This window comes from Microcebus murinus, chromosome 2 (assembly GCF_040939455.1).
Source record: "Microcebus murinus isolate Inina chromosome 2, M.murinus_Inina_mat1.0, whole genome shotgun sequence".
Lineage (NCBI taxonomy): Eukaryota > Metazoa > Chordata > Mammalia > Primates > Cheirogaleidae > Microcebus > Microcebus murinus.
The window spans coordinates 11,359,528-11,377,644 of record NC_134105.1 but is presented as its reverse complement, the minus strand read 5'-3'; the positions used below and the strand labels follow the sequence as shown (position 1 = coordinate 11,377,644).

The window sequence follows — 18,117 nt, the reverse complement described above, 5'->3', positions numbered from 1 at the left end:
GGGAGCTGGGCCAGAGGAGCAGCCGCAGGGAGGAGAGGGCAGGCTCTGCCCTCCCCGTGGGGCTGGGGGAAGAGGGTGCCAGGTTCCCAAGGACAAGAAGGGAGGGAAAATCCTCATGTGAGAGGCCACCCACCTCTCTGGGCGGCCGGATTCCACCCTGCTCGGTCCCCCCGCCCCCCGAGTCTGGGTTTCTGGCAGGGCTGGGCGCGAGGTAATTGGTTTCCCTGGTGTGTGGGGGAGATCCGGTTTTGACAGAGACAGCTGGTGTCATAAATTGCCTTGTCTCATCTGGTTACCGTGTGATGGCAGACGGCAGCTCAGGGATGGAGCCAGGCATGGGGGGGAGGATGGCGGGCAGGAGAGAGCGGCGTGGCTTCTCTGTGGGCCCCGCACCCCGCACGCGGGCAGGCGCCCCTGCGAGTGTGAGGACGTGTGTGCCACTGGCTGAGCCAGCACCCGTGGGTGACCCTGTGACCGAGGAAGCCTGCCTTCCTGAGGGTGCACGTGTGCACGAGTGGGGGCGAGCGCACGCACAGGTGTGCTCCCGGGCTGTACACGGGGCTGCACGCGTGTGTGTAAAGCAACGCAATGATGAGAACGTTTGTGTGCAGTTCTAGACGTTTGCACGGGGAGGGTTCAGGGTGTGCGTCGGTTTGCAGATTCACGCTGTTGTGCACGCACAGTGCCTGCACCCCAGCTGTAGGCGCAGCTCACACACCTTGCTCCCCGCTCTGGGCCGGGTGTGTGTGGGGGGGTGAGTTTCTGACAAAGACCAGGCTGTGTCTACCAGGGTGGGGGACATCAGGCCCACCCCACCCCAGCCACCTCCCACACCCAGGCAGGCTCATGCCAGTCACACGCAAAAGACACAGTCACGGCCCAACCTCCCGAGCCCCCCAAACTCTACTAGACTTGTGCGTGGATGCTCTGGGGCCCCCTCCAAGCTGCAAGGGTTAGCAGGCAAGAAGCAGGGAGCCAGGAAGGACCTGGGAGATGCCGGGCACAGACTTCTGTGCCCGGCAGATCACCCAGGCCAGAGCGGGAGTTGGGTTTGGAAATGTCAATTTCCCTGGAAGCCCAACCCAGAGGTTCAAATCTGGTGAGTCCTGGGTGGAGTCTGGATTCTGCATTTCTAACAAGCCTCACAGGGTCAGGTGGTGCAGGATTCAGGAACTACAACTGAGAGACACTGCCCTAAACCTGCAGGGCCACCCTCGCCAGGGCTCCCTGCAGGCGTGCCAGGTGGCCGTCAACTGCCAGACCAGTGGTGCCGGGAAGCCTGGCCCGTTAGAGCAGGAGGCCCTGGTTTCACGGACGGCAAAGCCAAGGCCCAGAGAGGGGTGAGGCGGGCCGGGGTCACGGAGGGAGGAGGCGGCAGATCCGGGAGCCAGGCCCTTGGCGCCAAAGCACAGCTGTGCACATCTGGGATTCTCACGTCCAGCTCCTTCTGCCTCTTCCCCTGCTGCCCGAGGAGGGAGTTCTCAGAAATCCCGGTGTCCGAGGTGGGGTCCAGGGTCACAGAGCTCACCCCTAAGCAGAGGGGCTGGGGGCTCCTTCCCAGTTTGACTAAAGCCCTCTCCGGCCGCGTTCTGGAAGGGGAGGGGCTGGGGAGGGGGGAGGAGGGACTCGTTCAGCCATCTGTGTCTCCACGAAGGCCACTCTTCAGTGCCCGCCCTCAGCCCACGTTCCTCTAACCTGAGTGACCTTAGCTTTGCATTCATTCACTCTTTGGTTCATTCATTCATTCACTTGTTCATTCATACAGCACCTCCGGGGGCCAGGGGTGCACCGGAGCTTACAGAACAGGTGAGGCGGGGGGAGGGGCAGGGGGGCTGGTGGTCACAGAAACGGCCGCAGCAGGTGTCTTCCCTGCGCCAGGCTCTGATGTGGTGAGGAAATGGGGCTGGGGGTGCCCAGGGCAGCCCCACCCCAGAGGGCACCCTGGGCCCTGCCTTGGAGGATGGAGCAGGGTGTGGGGACAGACGAGATGAGGGCAGGGCCCCCCAGGCAGGGAGGAGAACGGGAGGCTTGGGCTGGGGTCCAGGATGGGATCTGGGGTGCTGTGTAGAGAGCACCCCAGCCCTGGAATGGGAGCCTGGGCTTGGCAGCGGTTAGGCTCTGGAATTGGACCCTCGGGTTCAAGTACAACTCAAGATCTTGCATCTCCCTGTCTCAGTTTCATCGTCTATAAAATGGGGTGACAGTAGCATCACCTCCTGGGGTGGAGGAAGAATCGGGTCTCCCATGTAACGTGCTCGGGAAGGGGCCTGGCACGCAGTAAACGCTCTATAATCGGGTGCGGTTATTATTAGCTCTGAAATGCTCAGCGGGGTAGACATTATTGCTGTTATTTTACTGGCAGGAAATGGGGAGCCATTGAAAGCTTCAAGCGGGGAATGACAGGTTCCGTTGGTATCAGAGAGTCCCCCGGCTGCAGTGCGCACAGCAGGCCCGGGGCGAGTCTGCTCCGCACTTGGGAAGAAGCCTTTGCGTCAGAGAGAAGAGACGTTTTCCAGTCCGGCTTTCAGGGCTGCAGACTTGACTTCTGGATCCCACAGGCCAGCTGGCCAGGTGTTGGGGGTGGGGCATTGCTACGTCCTTTTCCCAGTGTCTGTGTACCTGTGTGCGAGGCTGTGGCCCTAAGCCCCGCCTGTGACACCCTACAGTGTCCCCCAGCGTCATGCTCGGCGCTCAGTCCCCTGCCACCCTCCGGGCTGCCGGTCAGCGAGCACACCTGTGTGGACAGGTTGTGTCCAGCAAGGGCTCATCATGGGGACAGATGCCCAGCTTGTGCCAGTCTGGCTGACCGAGGCAGACGGGAGGGGCTGCCAGTCCTCGGGGAAGGACCTCGCCGTGCCAGTCTGCCCGGCCCAGCCCGCCCCGCAGCCGCTGCAGACAATTGGGCCTGTGTCAGCACGATCGGCCGCCGGCAGCCCCGTGGCGGATCGGCGGCCTGTGCCAGCCTGCCCACCTGCTAAACAAGGGGCGGGCGCACCGCGGACATTGCTAGGCTGGCACATCCTGCCCGCTGTAATTAACACGCAGCATCCAGGGCAGCCCAGCCCAGCGGAGCCTGTCTGTCCATCTGCCAGCCGCTCCTGGGGGTGAGCACTGTACCCCGGGCCTCGGCAGCTGATGGAGAGGAAGAGTACCGAGCTGGGAGCCGGGAGACCCGGCCCCATCTCTGCTCAGCCGCCAGCTGGCAGTGGATGCTGGGAAATTTGCACTCTCTCTCTGGGCCTCAGTTTCCCCATCTGTTAAACGGGATGAGAATGGCTGGTAAGTTCTCTTCCTGCTGCTCCTCGGGGGTGGCGTTAGCAATGGGCAAACTCTGGGTGCAGAATTCTGCCCTTGAGGGGTTACACTAGAGCTCGCACAGGCCCTGCTAATTTATTCCCTCACCCAACAAAGATGTGTGTGTCTCCACTACGTGCCAGAGACTGCTTTAGGTGCAAGGGACAGAGCTGGGAACAAGCCCCTTTTCCCCTGGAGTCCACATTCTAGTGGGAGGAGACAGAAAATAAGTCAAATTAGTAAGGAAGATAGAAGAAACATATCAGGCAGGGAAAACTGCCATGCGGACCTTAAAATAGGGGATGGGTAGAGGAGACGGGCGCTGCCCCAGACCGGGCGGTGGGGCGAGGGCAGACCGAAGCCCAAACCAGGAGGCCGAGTCAGCCTGGCTGAGCAAGACTCGAGTCCGGTCCCCTGGGGCTCGCGCCACGGCTTCCGACTTGTCGCTTGACCCCGGATAGAGACGTGGGCGGCTCTGTCCGCGTCCTGAGTCGCAGAGACAGCCCCGGGCTTGGCTCTACAGCGTCATGTTTTATTCCCCCAACACGTGATTATAAACATTTCCAAACATGCAGAAAAGTGTAAGAAATGCTAACACCCATCTGCCCACCGTCTGCCGTCTACAGTTAAAGTCCGCCCGTGTCTGCGTCGCCGCGCGTCTCTCCTCCCCGCACACGCCCTTGTCTACGTGAGGCCTTCCGAAGCCGCCTGCGGGCACCGGGACGCTTCGCTCCGGAACCTTCTGCGCGCATGTCTCTAGGGTTCAGTGTCTGTGTACAATTCTTTTCCTTTTGAGGCAAAATCTACATACAATGAGATGCACAAGTCTCGTGTGTGCCACTCAACGCTTTGCGTTTTGGCAGACGCAGACACCTGTGTATGCAAACCCTTCTGAGGGTGCAGAACGTCACCGCCACTCCAGAAAGTCCCCTCTGCTCCGTCTCAGAGGCATCCATCCTTCTTTTTTTCCTTAAATTTTTTTTTTGAGACAGAGTCTCACTTTACTTCCCTGGCTAGAGTGCCGAGACGTCAGCCTAGCTCACAGCAACCTCAAGCTCCTGGGCTCAAGCAATCCTCCTGCCTCAGCCTCCCGAGTAGCTGGGACTACGGGCATGCGCCACCATGCCCGGCTAATTTTTTCTATATGTTTTTAGTTGGCTTCTTTCTTTAATTAACTTCTTTCTATTTTTAGTACAGATGGGGTCTCACTCCTGCTCAGGCTGGCCTCGAACTCCTGACCCTGAGCAATCTGCCCACCTCAGCCTCCCAGAGTGCTACGATTACAGGTGTGAGCCACTGTGCCTGGCCAGAGGCATCCGTTATTCTGATTTTTTTTTTCTCACCATTTTTTTCCTGTTCTAGAGTTTCATATAAGCGGAATTATACAGTATGTAGTTTTTAGCGAAGGCTCTTTTCTCCCAGAATAAGATTTTTGAGACCCACCCCCCATGCTGTGTGTACCTGTGGTTTATTCCTTTTCTCACTGAGTAGTGTCCCGCTATAAGGAGATGGCATGATTTGTTTAGCTGTTCTCTTATTAATAGGTGCCTGGATAGTTTACTATGGTTCTACCATGCACATAGCAGCTAAGAACATTCTTGTACATTTTTTTAAAAATTGGGTATATGTTTTCATTTTTCTTGCTACTACTTTGTTTGACGAAGGGTCAGTTCAATCCAGCCAGTGTCTCCCGAACACCTACTGTGTGCCAGCCCCCCTGCTGGACACGGAGGCGGGAGGGTCTCAGCCTGGGCCGGAGAGCGTGGCCTCGGCAGGGCGCACGCAGGCACGGGACATCAGAATGGACGCCAGGGCCCGCCGGGACCAAGCGTTCCGTGAGTGTCACCATATTTCATCCTCAGGACAGCCCCACGGGATACACATCGTGACCCCAGTTTCCAGAAGAGTAAACTGGGGCCAGAGTGATGAGGTGATCTGCCCAACGCGAGGAGCAGGAGCTGGGCCTCGAACTCGGGGTGGCCACAGACCCTCCTCGCTCTTTCCTCTGTCCTGCACAAGACAGAAGCAGCGGCCCGGGGGGGCCAGGTGATCTGCTCAGGCTGCAAGGCCGCACGGCGACAAGAACGAACGTGGGCTCTTCCCCGGCACACCTTGGAGACTTCAGAAAAGGTCTGCACACTCACTGAACCAACATTTCCTTCCAGAAATTGCCCCGGGAGAGCTGAGTTACGAAAACGTCTCGATTATTTGCGGGCGTGAGTGTCCTGGTGTGCGGCCCGTCAGACCTGTGCCTTGCACCTGCTAACCCAGCAGCACCATGCGACGGCGCCGGGAGCCCGGCCGGGAGCCTCCCGCAGGCGGTGGGAAGGTGGGACCAGTGCTGGGGGTGGGGAGGCGGTCTACACGGGTCCAAGTCGCTTATTTAAAAACAAAAACCCCAGTGCAGATGGAATTGCCACAGTCTGCAGGATAACGTTGGCCCCGGCAATGGGTGTGTGAGCCCAGCTCCCAGCAGATGAAGAGGATGGCAGGGAAGGGAGGCCGGGGACGAGGGGCGGCACACAGTCTCCGACACTCCTGCTCGGACAGACGGGGCCTGCGTCCCTCCCTTTGGACCTGGGCGTGTCCCGTGGCTGCTTTGACCACGGAGAGGGCAGAGGAGCAGAGGCGTGCCAGCTTCCAGGCACAAGCCTCAGAGGCTGCAGCTCCCATTGCCGTCCCTGGGAACAGGCGCGCTGGGAGCCCGGAGCCGCCACCTCGGAAGTCTGACTGTGGGGCTGGGGAGACCACGTGTGACGGGGTCAGCCTTCCAGCTGTGCCTGCTCGCGGGTGAGGCTACCTTGACCCCTGCACACCGGATCGGCCACCAGCCGAACACTGCCCAGTGACCCAGCAGACAGCACGGAGCACGAGAACCGCCCGGCCAGGGCAGCGTGCTCAGCCCCGCGTCCAGGGGAAGCCGCGGTTCAGCACCACCTGCGCGTGTGCTCGGGAAGTGCTGGCGCAACTTCCGTCTGATCGGCACAAACCTCTGTTTGGCCTGAGCCACTTGGGCTGGGGGAGAGGGTCGTGTCAGCCAGGGTCCAGCAGGAAACAGTCCGTCCACGGAAAGATCGGAAGCTTCCATACGAAGATTATTCACAAAGGCCCGGGGTGGGGCTGAGGGATCCGGGCAAGGCACGGGGCAGCCCCCAGGGCAGGGAGCCACGGGAACTGTCTCCACTCTTAGGAGCAAAGGGCAGGGGCAAAGGCGGGAAGGTTCCCTGCGTCAGAGAGACCAGCAGCGGAGGGAGACGCCAGCCAGCAAGAGCTGGGGTAAAGGGACCGGGCCCGCAGGGACGAGCTAGGGAATAGGGACCTAGACCCCGTTCCCACCTGGCCGCCCGTCCCCCGCAGGTGCCTCCCACTCGCCAAACCCGGCAGGAAGGCGGCAGGTAAGGAAGCCCCATGGCTGCCACCCGGACAGGCGAGACTTGGGCACAGAGAGGGGCAGTGAAGGTGCGAGTGGGTCTGGAGGGTCTAGGGAAGATGTCCAGCATGGGGACAGATGGCACAGACTAGTCCAGATGTCCCGGGAGTTGGGGTTGAATGGCCGCCAAGTTTGGGAGGTTTCCACAAGCCCCTGTTCTCATCTTGCTGTCCCACAGTTGGGCACAGTGAGGTCCCCTCCCCCCATCAGACTGTCCCAGATGAGCGTGGGGAGAGCAGCCCCTCAGAGAGAGGTCCCCATTAAACCATCAACGCCTCTTCCAGCGGCTGCCTCCTGTCTGGTCGCCAAGAGGGAGGGAGGGAGCGGGCCCCTCTCTGTTTCTCATGCCAGGCTCCCCGGATGGGTGCGGGGACCTGAGACGGGAAGGCCAGTTCTCCATCCCCTTGGCCGGGGGACCAGGCCTCAGGCTGGTCCTCCTGGAGGTTTGACCAAGCCCCGACTTAGAGCCCTGGGTCAAGACCGCTTCCCAGAAATCTGCTCCCAGTGCAGTTTTGCAAGAAAGAGCCCGAGAGCAGCTTCCAGCTCCGCCAGGGCCAGCGACAGTCGCACAGGGCCCTGTGCTTAGAAGGCTCCACGCTTGGATCAATGCTCCGCTGCCGAGACTTGATTTGTAGTCACTGTTGCATAGGAGGCTCCGTTTCCACTTTGCGATGGGTGGCGCAAATCAGGCCGTCAGTACTGAATCCGAGCAAGGAAGGTGGCTCTGGCCCTTCCCTCGAGCTGCCTCCCTTAACGAGATCAGGGTCGGCAAACTTCTGCTCTGAGGGGCCAGAGAGCGACTATTTTAGGATTTGCGGGCTATACAGCATCTGCACAACCAGTCAGCTCTGTTGTTACAGTTTGAAAGCAGCCCCAGACAGCCTATAAACAAATGGACGTGGCTGTGTTCCAATAAAACTTTATCTGCAAAAATAGATGGTGGGCCGGATTTGGCCTACGGCAAGCCCTGGTCTAGATTCTAAGGCTGTCTTCTCCTCGTCTGCCTGTCTGATTCCGGCTCATCCTTTGTGACTCAGGTCAAAGGCTTTTCCTAATCTCTCCAGGGGGAGTGTAGCCTCTCCTCTCCCCACCCTGACCAGCACCCGTGCCTATTCGTCTACTGAGCCCCGGCCAAGAGGCGAGCTCCGTGCTGGGCACAGGGGCTGCAGGGGTGAGCAAGAAGGTGTGGCTGCAACCTTCCGGGGGCCTTGCAGAAAATGCCGGTGAACACTGTAGTACACAGCGCCGGGCTGTACACTGCGGGTGGGCAGGGGCTGGGATCGTCTTGTCCAACACTGCGTATGCCCAGACATAGCATGACAGCGTGGTTAAGACATGAGTGGACCGATTCGCAAATGCACTCCATGTGCTCACAGCTCTTTCCTGCCCGTGGGGCGCTTGAGCCCTGAATCATCTCTGAGGTGGACCTGGCAGGTGTCTTTATCAGAGAGGTTGAGACAGTTGCCCTAAAACACAGAGCGGCAGACTGGTGACGGAGCTGGGGTGCAGACTCCCGGGCGGGGCCCACGTCAGCCTCACCCCGGGTTAGACTTAGGCAGTGGGGTCCTAACGGAGCCCGGGGGAGGCACGGGCAGCTCCTGTCTCGGGTGCCCACGAGGGGAGGGGTGTGCAGACATCTCCGCTCCCCACCCAGTCTGCAGGAGGGCCAGCTTATTTCCTCTGGGAGAAAGAAAATTGAAGTCCAGTGTTGGTTCCTATTACAAGGAAACTGTCCAATAAAAAAAATCTCCCAGTATATTAAAAAAAAAAATCTTTACCTGGCTTTGAACGAACACTTGGTATTATTATAACGACAACAGCAAACCCCGTTTGCTTTTCATTATAGAAATGGTTGTGTTTTGTTTTCTTGTCCCTAGAGAGCAAAACCTTCACAGGCAGAGTGGTCAAAGAAAAGGAAAAATAAAAGAAGAACGCAGCACTTGGAGGCAGACACTCTTGGGTCCAAATACCAGCGTGATCGCTGACTTCACTGAGTGACTTAGGCCACTCATCTGACTTCTGCGGGCCTCAGCCTACCAGCCTGTAAAATGGGCACACTGCTGCCTTTTCCCAGGGCTGTGGCAAGGAGGGAGCGAGAGTGGAGTCAGCAGTCGGTTCCCTGCACCAGGCCGCTGTCCAAGAGACCTGCCCTGCTCCCAGGGAGCATTGCACAAAGAGAGACCAAACAGGAACAGGCAAGCTAGAAAAGTTAAAGGCGATTCCAGGTGGTGATCACTGCTATGAGTCAAAACCGAACAGTGGATGAGGGGCTGGAAAACGACCTGGGGATTATGTGAAGGGCCGGGGGAGGCTTGCCTAAAACCTGAAGGATAAGAAGGACCCACCCGGGGGAAGTTGGAGGGAGAAAATGCCAAGCAAAGGTTAGAGTGATTGCAAAGGCCCTGAGATGGGATAAGGCTGGCCGGGTGAGTGGAGAGAAAGGCGGCCGGCGTGGCAGGAGTGGAGTAGTGGGCTCTCAGTTCAGAGAGCTGCCTGATCAGATCACATAAGGTCTTAAAGGCTGGTCCAAGGAGGTTAGATGTTATTCTTGCTATGATGAGAAGATACTGGAGGGTCTTGAGCAGGGGAATAACCTGACCTGATTTATATGTTTAAAAGACCCCTCTGTCTGCTGGTGGAGAAGGGACTGCAGGGCCCAGCGGGGGCAGGGAGAGCTGGCCAGTCATGGGGGGAAACAGTGGCTCCCAGCTGGGTATAAAATGGGCAGACGCTGGGCCCCCCGGTCCATTCCTATTGTGGTTCGTTGTTTCCTTCTACCTATCCTGGTCATCTGAGGAGTTTCAATGCACGTGTGAAGGCCAGATGGGGACGATTCTGGGGGATCTTCAGACTTCAGTGCAGCTTTGAATTAAAAATGCCCCTTTGTCCGGTGGGCAAGGCTGTGAGGGGCTGGGGAGCCCCCGCCCCGGGCAGCCAGCCCCCCCCCCCCCCGCCCCTACCCTCGCCCCCGCCCCCGCCCCGGGCAGCCAGCCACCGCAAGAGCCTGGAGACAGGCTCGACCCACTAAGGGATCCAACTTTGTCCCAACCACTCATTGCAAAGCTGGAAAACGGGAGAAGGGGCTGTCGTGGGCACACAGGCGAGGGACCCCACTGTCGACATAATGACACAGAGAGCAGTAGTGACAGCCGCGGAGAGGTGACAGCTTCTTTAGAGCTCATCTAGCACGTCTTACCAAGTGCACATTCACTTCCTCATATTCATGCACTGAGTCCTTCCAACTGCTCTTATGATTCCCACCTTGCAGATGGGGAAACTGAGGCCTTGAGTGGTGGAGTGACCACTCAAGGTCACACAGGCAGAGCGGGCTTGGAACTCAGGCTGGGACTCCAGCCACACCGCCCCGGGTTCCCTGGCACCCTGTTAGCCCATCCATTCCCCACTCCCCTCCTGCCTGGCGAGATGCCCTCCTCCATGCCAGCTGCCCGCCCCAGCTCCTGGGGCAGCCACACTAGGTCTCCCTGGCACCCTCCACTGGGGGGTGAAGGGCTTTGGCCGAGGCCACCCAGCTGAGAGGTGGCACGTGTGGGTTTGAGCCAAACACTGAGTCTGGCCCATCCCCCTGCTGCCCCTCCTAGAGACAGGACCAGCCACTGTTGCCACTGGGTGACCCTTTCCTGCCACCCTGGGGTCCCTAGGGGAGCAAGGGCGAGAGGACTCACTGCAACCGCCCGGGAGCCTTGGGCAGGCTGTCAGATGGAGGAGGGAGGTGGACACAGAATTTTCTGTGCAGGATGACCCACCAGCCAGGTTTGCTTGGGATTGAGAGGGTTACTAAGATGCAGGACTTTCAGATGTAAAAGTTTCAGTTTCAGGCAAACCACGAGTTCATCATTTAACTGGAGGCCTGGGACGTGGGACTCCCCATGCTAAAACTGAGAAAGGTCTGGGCAAGGCGGCTGAGTTAATCACTCTAGTTCTGCGTCACCCTTGAAGCAGAAAGAGCATTAATGGATTGAAGTTATGGATGACAGGTGATTCCATGGGCATCAAGACGGCACCCTGTAACTGTCAGAAGCACTCAGAGATGGAACGGTGTGTCTACAGTGGGTGGTGAGCTCCCCATCACCAGAAGCATGTAAGTGACTGTTCTATTATGCTTGGTAGAGAGCCCATGGAAGCCCATCCTCTGTCCCTGACTCTATGAAGAGCTGTCTCTCTGTGTTCACCTGGCCTATTAGGACTACTGTCCAAAGTCAACTCCATCCCTGCTCCCCTCATGCCTCAGTGGCCTGCTAAGTGAAGCCTGAAAATTACTTGCGCGGCCAGGTAAATATTACAGCAGTCAAAGGTGCGGCTTTGTGGGGAGAATGATGTGTAATTTGCAGAAATGCTACCAGTGCGTCACATCACATATGCGGCCGGCCGCGGGGAGGCAAGTGATTGACAGCTTGGATGGCGCCAGTTTGGGTAGTTTTTATTCTTTATATTTCTTTCTGAAATCTCTGATAGACATGGATATGAAGGAGCCTGAAGATTACCCCCTCCAGGGATGGGGTCTGCAGGGAGGGCAGGAAGCCCGCTGTCACCCTGATTCCAGGCAGTGGACGTGGTGGCTCCGTGGCCGTGGGCAGAAGTCTGGTCTCTAGTCGATGGTGGCTCCGAGCAGCCCCAGAGGAGTCCTGCTGTGGGCCCGCTGCACAGGGAAGGGGCCTGCGTCTGCCGGACACCCAGCACACGCCAGCTCCGTGCTAATGTGTCCTTCCTCAGTCATGGCACCAAGGGCTGCCTCTTGCACCGGGATGCCATGAGAGGAATGGCAGTCGCTGGGGGCCATGAGCCATCCAGGGTGCCCCCCATCCTCTGCCCAATCTCCCCGGAACACCTGGGGCTTGGGAAGAAAACAATTAGAGACCAAGCCAAGAAAGCGGGGAGAGTGTCTCCGCATTGTTGTCTTCCTTGCTTAAATTGAGGTCTTCAAGGGAGCTCCTTCCCTGAGCTTTGGGGATTGAGAGGACTGGGGGCGGAGGATGAAGCCTCTTAATCTTTGTTCCCTGCAGGGCTGGTAATGCAGCCACCAGGAATGCTGCAAGCGCAGAGTGCGGGTGGAATAGCCACCAGCCTGCGTGAGCACGGACACCGCCCGGCTCAGCTGGGCGCCTGGGTCCTGGGGAAGGGAGACGGCAGACGGGTGGAGGGGCTGGTGCACAGTGCGGCAAGCAGGTTGCCCCCGGAAGGTGTGTGGCAGGAATTGAGAACCAAAAGGATGCGTCTAAAATGCTGGAAAGCCTCTTGGTGTATGAATGAGGGAAACTGAGCCCCAGAGAGGGAAAGGGACTTGCCTAAGGTCACACAGCAAATTCCTGTTGCTAACTCAGTGGCTGCCCTGGCCTTCGTGGAAGACATTGCTCTTTCTCACTGGGCCCTGCGGGGAGAGGAAGGCCTGGGGTTGTCAGGGGAGGGCAAGGAAGGGCTCTCCTTGCCACCAGAGAGACTGGGGGACATGCCCTCAAACTGGGAGATACGGCACCTGCCCCCCCCCCCCCGGAGCTGCTGGTCTGACGCAGGTGTGTGCTCCCTGTCTTTGGGAATGGTCAGACTGAAGGCAGAGACACAGCCCTGACCCTTATGGGGCCCCCGGTCTGATGTGGGAAGGAGCCCTGCGCTAAGTCTGCAGACTCTGGACTTCAGGAAACTCCCAGGCCAAGAGGGGACCTTCTGCTCAGGCTGCTCCTTGGCAAAAGGGCACCTACAATAAGCTCTTTCCAGTGAACTTATCTTTCAGGGATACCTAGGTCCTCCTCCTCCTCCTCCTCCTCCTCCTCCTCCTCCTCCAGGAAGTCCTCCCCAAGCACTTGCATCCCATCCCCATGACACAGATTGAGGCTGTCTGGATCCTTCCTCGTCCACTGAGAAGGTTAAACAGTCACCCCAAAGCCTCGGGCAAGAGCCCAAGCGGTCCCTTGGACTGTCGCACTTGTCCCAGGCCTGCACCGGCCGATCACCCCACGTCCCATCAACATCACCAGCCTCTCCCTCCCGCAGGTGCCACCGGCCCATCAGGGGCTGCAGTCACGTCGATTCCAAACGCCCCTGCCTCCGCGAAGCTGCCCTGGCCGCACCTGCTCCTTAAACAGCAGCTCCCCATGGGTGGGCCCCGATGTGGCTGTTCACAGCTCACTTGATCCCGGACTCCTCGGAGGCTTTGGTGGGGGAGCTGGGGACATCACGAGCCATCGACCGGCTCAGGAAAGAGACTGCCCTGGCCTGGTGCAGGCACGGGCTTTGCTGCGCCGAGCGCCCTGGAGCTAGCACGCACAGCCGCACACCCTTCAACTCGCACAGCCCGCCCTGGACGGGGCCGAGGAGGAGTCCTGCCTCTGGGGGCACAGGTGGGACACAGGACTGCGTTCTACCTGGACACACCTGTGGGACAGCTGTCAGCCTGCTGCTTCCCTCGCCCCGCCCTGGGGCCCTCCAGGAGGGGGACGGCCACGGCTTTGGTTCCTCTTGCCCGTCCATCTGCTTCTGGATGTGCAGAGGAACTAGTTGGCTTTTGTTTTGAAAGTTGTGACAAGCGGTTTCCTCCAGTCCCAAGCACGTGGGTGACCGCCCTAAGCGGGGCTGGAGGAGACGAAAAACCACAGGCTGCGCCGGCCACCTGCGTGGGGCTGGCTGTCCTGGACGCATCACGGTGAGCTCGGCGGCCGGAGGGACCCATCTCCGCTCCAGTTTCACTTCCCGGGACCCAGGAGTCCCTCGCGCCCCGTCCGCAGCCCACAGCACTCACACCAGCCACAACGCCTTTTGCCACACTCCAAAGAAGGAACCCTCGGAGCTGCCGGCTCAGGCCGCCCCTCGGGGGAAGCTCTGGGGTGTGTTTCAGCACGTCCAGAAAGAGCCTGCCCCGCGGCGGGGAGACCGGGGTGCGGGGCGGGTCCGTCCACCTGGCTGGAGCACTTGGGGTGCTCCCTTTGGCCTGGTAGAGTTCTATCTCCTCACCTGTAAAAGGATCAGCAGAAACAGGATAAAACGAAGGGGCTGGTGATGCTGCCGCATGGCCAGAAACGGGACTCTCCTGTCCAGCACGGGGCAGCACGCGTTTGTCACCGTGAGCAAACGCAGGGACGGCGGCGAGGCCAGGACAGTCACGCCTGTGAAGTTCTGCATGCACTTGAGTACGCACCAGCCGCATGCCAGCCACGGTTCTGGGCCCTGAGAACGCAGCAGTGAATGAACAGACAAAGTCCCTGCGCCCACGGGGCTCACCTTCTAGAGGCGTTGGCAAACGTTTCCTGCAGAGAGCCAGAAAGCAACTGTTGCAAGCTTTGCCAGCCCAGTGTCTCGGCCCCAAGTCCTCAGTCTGCTGCTGTGGACAGTGACCGAGTGACCGAGCATGTCTGTGTTCAAATAGAGTCTTATTGACAAAAACGGGGTGGGCTGGGTTGGGCCCACAGGCTGCGGTTCCACCTACTCTAGAGGCCTGTTCTCGAGGGTCCAGGCTGGAGCATTAGCGCCTCCAACTCTAATGATGGAGCCAGGCGTGGCCAAGGGGATGCTCGCCGAGAGCCCAGGCCCCAGGAAGGCCGAGCTCCGGCTGCAGGACCTGCCCGCCCCTCTCCACTCCCTTCCTCCTTCCTCCCTGCTGTCTGCAAGCTTCCCAGAGAGCCTGAGGACTCCTCCAAACCTCGTCCCTCTCTCCCTCTGCGCCCAGAGATGTGCTCCTCCACAGTGGCTGCCGCAAAGAGAGGGAGGCAGAGGGATTCCAGAAGATTCTCAGAGCAAGGGTCTAAGTGGGAAGCGGGGCGAGGTAGAGAGGAGGCTCCACCAGAGACCAAGGATCTGGAAAATCAGCTCCCCACATCCTGTTTCCCTGAGCTCCCTGCCTGCACCTTCTAATCCTTGTCTAGCCGAGAGCTTCCTCTGCTTCCCTAACTGTGGCCAAGCCTCACCTCCTCCGGGATGCCCACCCAGGTTGACTCTCTCGGGCAGGGTCTTCTTGTATCTCCCCACATCAGCTAGCCTCAGTGCACAATGGCAATTACTTCCCGATCACGGGGTCCTGCCTCGCCTCCCGGGCAGCCCACTCCCATTCGCGTGAGGTCGATGCCGGCCCATCAGACTGGAGCCCTCTGAGCCATGCACGCTGCGAGGGCAGAGGCTGCGTCTGCCCGTCACCCTGGCCTCTCCTAAGGTCAGGTGCCGTCCCCGTCAGTCTTGGGGGTTTCTGAAGGCACAGCGTGCTGGCGCATTAGCTGGGTCTCCCTGCCAGGTGGACCGGGAGCTCTAGGAAGGTGGGCTCAGGGTCCCTCACGAAAGAGGCCAGGTCCACTTCCCGACTTCCTGGGTGCAGGCTGGCCGTGCGACACGCTCGGGCCTTCAGAGTGTGGTGACAGAGCGCCAGCACCAAGACTAGGCCTCCGGAGGCCTTGCGTGCTTCCACCTGTGCTCCTGGGCCCCCGCCATGGCCATGAGGGCACTCTGGGCTGGAGGCTCAGTCTCCTGGAGGCTGCGGGACACATGGGACAGAGCTGCGTCACTTCTGATGTCCCTGTGGGGCCAGCCCAGGCCAGCCGTGCCCAGACATGTGAGCGAGCACAGCTGCGAGGCTCAGCGCCCCGAGGTGTGAGCAAAAGGTGCTTCTTGCGGTACTATGCTTGTGCTCTGTGGCCACCTGCTACGCGCATTCTGGTGGCCGTAGGTAACTGATACCCGTATGGCCAAAACGGGGGCTCCAGAGTCCAGCTGCCTGGGATTAGCTCCTGAATCCACCTCGTACCGGGTGTGTGAACTGGAGCAAGTTCCCTAGCCTCCCTGACCCTCAGTCTCCTCATCTATAAGGTGAGAAAAATAACAGAGGTCTCTCCACAGGGTGCTGTGAGGATTAAATGAGAGCGTTCACGGCGAGTGCTTGGAAGAGAGCCTGGCGCACGGCAAGTGGTCGATCGGTATTTCTCATAATGACATCGCCGTTCCAAAGCCCACGGGGATGAGTTTCGGGGCCATCCCCACCCCCCAGCACAGCCAGACAGGGAGGAGCCCCCTCCCGCACCCCGGCTCCATCACGGCTCCATTGAACCCCTGAAGACCTTCCCTCCCTGGCACCTCCCAGCTCTTAGTCTCTGGGGCTCACAGGGAAACCCGCGGAAAGAAACGCCAGCCCAGGGGAAGATCCTGGCGCTCGGATGGACAGACGGGGAGGATGGACAGACGGGGAGGATGGACAGACGGGGAGGACTGGTGGCGCCTGCTGGCTCCTGGTCTGTGTGCGGGGAAGGAGCCGGCTTTCCTGGGAAGCGCGTGCCTTCTGCTCCGAGATCCCTGGCTGTGCGGGTCTGGACACCAAAAACCCGCGTGCCGAGTGGCAAATGCAGCCAGCGGCGCCGAGCGGGGGACGGCGAGCATGTGGACGTCAGGCAGGGTGGCCGTCCCCCCTCCCAGCGACCTGTGGGCACCGTCGTCAGCCTGGCAACAGGAGCCGTGGCGGGAGGAAGCAGCGTGTTAGGACGGAGACTCAGCAGCCCGTCCTAAGGGAAGGGGCTGACCGAGGGTGCAGAGATGCTGAGTGTGTGTGTGTGTGCACGTGTGTGCATGCGTGTGTATGCGTGTACAGGTGTGCCCAGGTGGGTGGGTTTGACCAGGTTCACGTGCAGATGTAGGTGAGAAGGCAGCTGTGTAGCCAGTGGTTTTCCTGGAGTGGGAGCGTGCAGGATGCACACCCCCAGGACACCAGGGGCGAGAATCTTCCCCTGACATTAAGGCCAGTCCCACACCACATCCAGAGCCCTCGGAGCCAGGTGTGTTCTGGAGCACAGGCGATCCCACTTCTGGAAGGTGCTACGGGGCTCGTTCGGTACACGACACGCCCGCCCGAGGGGATGAGGAATCGCTCCGTATTTACCCACATTGACATTTCTGCGGTGACACATCTGGCTGGTGACAGGGATGGTGGCACTGCACGAGACAGACACAGACCACACATGACCTCTCATGGGTCCGGGCTGGGCTTTGCCACCAAGTCGGTTCCCGCCAGGTTCAGTTTTTGCCACCAGCTGAATTATAAAAACATACACAAAACCTCTCCGATTTCAGATATTCTGGTTTCCGGGTTGCGGGGAAGGGGGCGTGGGCTTGTGGAAACAGAGTCGGAATTATGCCACTGCACTCAGGACGGCCGCGACAGCTGCCGCTGGCGGTGCCCGCCGTGGGGCCGGCCCTGCACGCGCGCCAGCCGCAGCGCTCACCGCGGCCCGGAAAGTGAGCACTGTCGTCCCTGCTGGGGACCGAAGAGGAAAGGTGGGGTTGTCAAGGTTACGGAGCTGTCTAAGTCACCCCAGCTGATAAGAGGAGACAGAGCATAGAGGAGGCAAATTGCCCTCGGAGAATCATCTGGAACGAAGTGCCTAGGAAGAGAGGCTTTAAACTAAACGATCCTTCAGCTGAATTTGCACCGGCCGGTCTGTGAGCAGACATAGCTTCTGCGTGTTTCTAGAATGAGGGACGAATAAGACCCTTTTGCCTCGGGGTTCCCGTCCTTGTGTTTTCCCGGAAGAGATCCTGGCACACCGGTCCCTGCTCTGGGCTCGTGCCGTGCGTGTGCCCTCTCCCCATTTCACAGCTGGAAAGACTAAGCCTCCCTGCACAACGGCTTGTCTGGGGGCACATGTCTTAGTGAGCCCAGCATCATGGCATTCAAATGCTTCCACAACACTATTAATAATGACAATAAACATGAGTTGGGCACATGCTCTACGCCAGGAGTAGTTCTGTGTGCCAGAGGCGTTATTATCTCATTTAACCCATTGACTGCCACGCTAGGGAAAAAATTTTTTTTTCCTTGGGGCCACGGTGTTTTATTAAAAAAACAGAATAAAAACTTTGAAAACAAAATGATCCTTTCTAACTTAATAAAAAACCTGTTATTTTTTATTACTTTCTGTGCGTGAGTCATATGCAACTTGCAAAATAGTTCACGCGGCTCCCAAAGTGAAGAGACGTGTGAGTTACGTGTGCTTCATGAGGCCCTGGGCTCAAAACTAGCGTGAGTTAAATGCAACTCACACGGCAGTTACTGTGCTAATTTAAGGGGTGGGGGCAGGGCAGGAAGCAAGCATGCTAAAAGTGGTTCATAAGTGCTCGGCTTCTTGCTGGTGGGTCTCAACAAGGTACACTGAAGTGGGAGACGATCAGAGGTGAGGGACCCCCTGGAAAATGATGGGACAGGGGAAAACAGGACCACCCCGCCCCGTACAGAGGGAGGAAGGGGACTGCAGGTTGCTGGGAATTTAAGATAATAAGCAAGGAAAACAATCCCTTTATTTAAATGAGTGGAAGAACTATTTGGCTCCTCTCTGTAAAAGGAAGCAGTTAAGGGGTTTTATTTTATTTTTGGCCCTAATAATATTACAATCTCCAGGCTGGTTATTATCTGT

At 58.9% G+C, this 18,117-nt stretch overlaps 1 protein-coding gene and 1 long non-coding RNA gene across 2 annotated transcripts in view; one reads left to right on the top strand and one right to left on the bottom strand.

Moving 5' to 3' along the window:
* Positions 1 to 18,117, bottom strand: part of IGSF21 (immunoglobin superfamily member 21) — a 241,910-nt gene that overhangs the window by 90,492 nt on the left and 133,301 nt on the right. The window lies entirely within an intron of this gene.
* On the top strand, positions 2,992 to 16,854 carry LOC105858473 (uncharacterized). The gene is made up of 3 exons (XR_012913077.1): positions 2,992 to 3,279; positions 5,460 to 5,623; positions 15,557 to 16,854. It is a non-coding gene; the product is annotated as an uncharacterized LOC105858473 (long non-coding RNA).